Below are 4,005 nucleotides of genomic sequence, written 5' to 3' on the forward strand. Positions count from 1 at the left end.
AATGAAAATAGAGGAATTGGGAACTACGTTTGACCTGATTCCTCAAAGAGGATACGTAGGCGCTTCACGGCTCGGTCATAGTTTTGAAAAATGAAAAAAAAAACAATCAAAATATCCCCAAGCAAGAAACTGGGGCAAAAGTTGCGTTTGTTGTAAATAAGTCTAATTCCGAAGGTTGTAATTAATAACCCGAAATCGATTCATTTTTGAGCCTTTAATACCCTTTCTTTCTAGCCCTATCCAAAACCCACATTACGGTCCAAAGAAAGACCTTCTGTCCAGTCTTCAAAAGATGCCAAGTCAGACAAATAAGATTCTTACCGGCGAACATAACATTCTGTTTCCACAACAGAAAGGACTCTAATCTCCAACAAAAAGAGTCATGCCGGCAACACTCCAAATTCCCAGCTGGAAAGTAATACAAATGAGAGAGTCTTATTGGTGAAAACCTTCACAGACACCATAAGGCGATAAAAGCTAAGAGAAAACCAAAATGAGAGAGGCTTGATAGTGAAAACCCTTCGGGCACTACAAGTCGAATAAGAGTGAGAATCAGATGGGGAATCGCCAATTGAAGATCTTGAAAGAGGATTGACGGTAAAGGATAGGCCCCATATGCATGTCATGGCCATTAGAGTCGGCATCTGCATTTGATAGGGTTTTTATTTATAGTTTCTTTTGTTAAAAGAGTCATGTTTTTTCCTTTGTCTTTTTATTCTGTTCCCTTTTATCTTTTTCCTTTCATAGAAAAATCCCCAATAGAGTCTGTCTGGTCAGAACAAGTATGAAGTGACTTCGAATAGGCCATCAGCTTTCCAAAAATGAGATCTGACTAGTACATCCAAGGGGTATAGTCAGCAGGGAACAAACGCGAGGCCAGTGTCAATACAGATATCCCCAGCAAAAGGGAATTGACAGAAGGATTGACAAGCGTTATAAACCTCAAGGCCAAGGCCCATGGACAAAGCAAGGAAAGCAGTGAGCATGATTTGGCGAAATCCGTACTAGACTAAAAGGTCGGGGAAATGCCAGTTTCCGAGCTATGCCGCAAAAGAAGAGGGATATCCCCATCAGAAAGGGATTGTACCCAGCAAATAAAATCGTCCCCAACAAGTTGTGCAACGCAAAGCAAGGAAGGAAAAGAGGAAAAGCCATCCCGTTGGGAGTATCACAACCAACCACCATGTTTTAAACTAACAATTTTGTTTGATTTGAAACAGGTAAAGGAAATGGCATTGATGCCAGAACTGCATGCCACAAGGGATATTATCAAACTGGGGCAGAAAATTTTCCTTCCATTTAGAAAATTTTCTGGAAGTCAGGTACCCCCAGCTGATAACATTTTACCCAACAGTGTTATCCCTAGCAGGTAAGTAAATAATTCCTCAACAGTGTTATCCCTAGCGGTTGCGAGGGGTCCAACACAAGGTTGGAAAGTCGGTATCCTCAGCGGTTAGACTTCAAAGGAGGAAGCTAATAATAATAATAATAATAATAATAAATAAATAAAAAAAAGAATAAATAATAAAAAATGGGGAAGGTAGAAAATGAAAATTCATCCCAATCCCCAGCAAGTATTCGAGGTAAGACATCTTCAAGTCTTATGGATATTTTGGGTTCATCCGCCCTCAAATAGGATATGTCGGGTTCATCCGCCCTCAAATAGGATATGTTGGGTTCATCCGCCCTCAAATAGGATCTGTTGGGTTCATCCGCCCTCAAATAGGATCTGTCGGGTTCATCCGCCCTCGAATAGGATATTTTGGGTTCATCCTCCCTCGAATAGGATTTTATTTTCAAAGTTATTGTTAAAGACAGGCGCCCACCTGAATAACGAGAGGAATACATTTCAGTCTTTAAATTTCTTGACAGGCGCCCACCTGAATAACGAGAGGAATACTTTTGTCTGCGCATTTCATATTTTAGGCGCCCACCTGTATAATAAGGGAATACATTTTGTGTCTTTACCATTAGGCGCCCACCTGTATAATAAGGGAATATATTTTGTGTCTTTACCCATAGGAGATGCATTTCCTCCTAAGTTTGTTTTAGTTTTACCCATAGGAGACGCATTTCCTCCTAAGTTTAAGTTTACCCCCTAGGAGACGCATTTCCTCCTAAGTTCATTTTAGTTTCACCCGTAGGAGATGCATTTCCTCCTAAGTGGTTGTTAAAAAAAAAAATCAAAAAAAGAGGAATAAAAAGATAATAATGAAAAAAGTTAAAAAGGTAAAAGCCATCCCCATCTAAATAATCCCCAACAGTTTCGAGGGAGGACAACACAGGTAAGTAAATAAAAAAAAAAAAAAAAAGAGAAAGCAAAGGTTTCATTAATAGGAGACGCACTTCCTAGTTTGAAATCGTTAGAGTTCACCCATAGGAGACGCATTTCCTCCTCGTTTTGTTTTAGTTTTACCCATAGGAGATGCATTTCCTCCTAAGTTTAAGTTTACCCATAGGAGATGCATTTCCTCCTAAGTTTAAGTTTACCCATAGGAGACGCATTTCCTCCTAAGTTTAAGTTTTACCCATAGGAGACGCATTTCCTCCTAAGTTTAAGTTTTAGTTTCACCCGTAGGAGACGCATTTCCTCCTAAGTGGTTGTTAAAGATAACAAACAAAAAGAAAAAAAAACCTAGTCTGATGAACCTTCTCCTAGGATCAAAATCTTAGTCCGATGAATTTTTCTCCTAAGATAGAGACCTAGTCTGACGAACCTTCTCCTAGGATCCAAATCTTAGTCTGATGAATCTTTCTCCTAAGATAACCAAAAACAAAAAAAAATGATGACCTAGTCTGATAAACCTTCTCCTAGGATCAAAATCTTAGTCTGACGAATTTTTCTCCTAAGATAGAGACCTAGTCTGACGAACCTTCTCCTAGGATCAAAATCTCAGTCTGATGAATCTTTCTCCTGAGATACCAAAAGAAAAAAAACCTAGTCTGATGAACCTTCTCCTAGGATCAAAATCTTAGTCTGACGAATTTTTCTCCTAAGATAGAGACCTAGTCTGACGAACCTTCTCCTAGGATCAAAATCTTAGTCTGATGAATCTTTCTCCTAAGATAACCAAAAACAAAAAAAAAAAAAAACCTAGTCTGATGAACCTTCTCCTAGGATCAAAATCTTAGTCTGACGAATTTTTCTCCTAAGATAGAGACCTAGTCTGACGAACCTTCTCCTAGGATCAAAATCTCAGTCCGATGAATCTTTCTCCTGAGATACCAAAAAGAAAATGACCTAGTCTGATGAACCTTCTCCTAGGATCAAAATCTTAGTCCGATGAATTTTTCTCCTAAGATAGAGACCTAGTCTGACGAACCTTCTCCTAGGATCAAAATCTTAGTCTGATGAATCTTTCTCCTGAGATACCAAAAAGAAAAAACCTAGTCTGATGAACCTTCTCCTAGGATCAAAATCTTAGTCTGACGAGTTTTTCTCCTAAGATAGATACCTAGTCTGACGAACCTTCTCCTAGGATCAAAATCTTAGTCTGATGAATCTTTCTCCTAAGATACCCCAAAACAAAAAATCTTAGTCTGACGAATCTTTCTCCTAAGATACCAAAAAAAAAAGACCTAGTCTGATGAACCTTCTCCTAGGACCAAAATCTTAGTCCGATGAATTTTTCTCCTAAGATAGAGACCTAGTCTGACGAACCTTCTCCTAGGATCAAAATCTTAGTCCGGTGAATCTTTCTCCTAAGATGCTAAAAAAAAACATTTTTGAAAAAAAGAGAAAAAAGGAAAGAAAAAAAAAGGTCATTTTCCTAAATCCAGGCGCCCACCTGTATAACGAGAGGAATATATTTCAGTTTTACTTTCAAGTGTTGAAATTGGGAGCCCGCCCATAGAACAGAGGAATACATTTCAGTCCTTACATTTCAAGCATTGAAATTAGGCGCCCACCTGTATAACAAGGGAATACATCCTAGTCTAGTGTTTAGTTCACTCTCAGCACTGCATCAGTAGTATCAATGAGTTACAATTTTGCTAATGACTCAC

Source organism: Nicotiana tabacum, chromosome 11 (assembly GCF_000715075.1).
Source record: "Nicotiana tabacum cultivar K326 chromosome 11, ASM71507v2, whole genome shotgun sequence".
Classification (NCBI taxonomy): Eukaryota; Viridiplantae; Streptophyta; class Magnoliopsida; order Solanales; family Solanaceae; genus Nicotiana; species Nicotiana tabacum.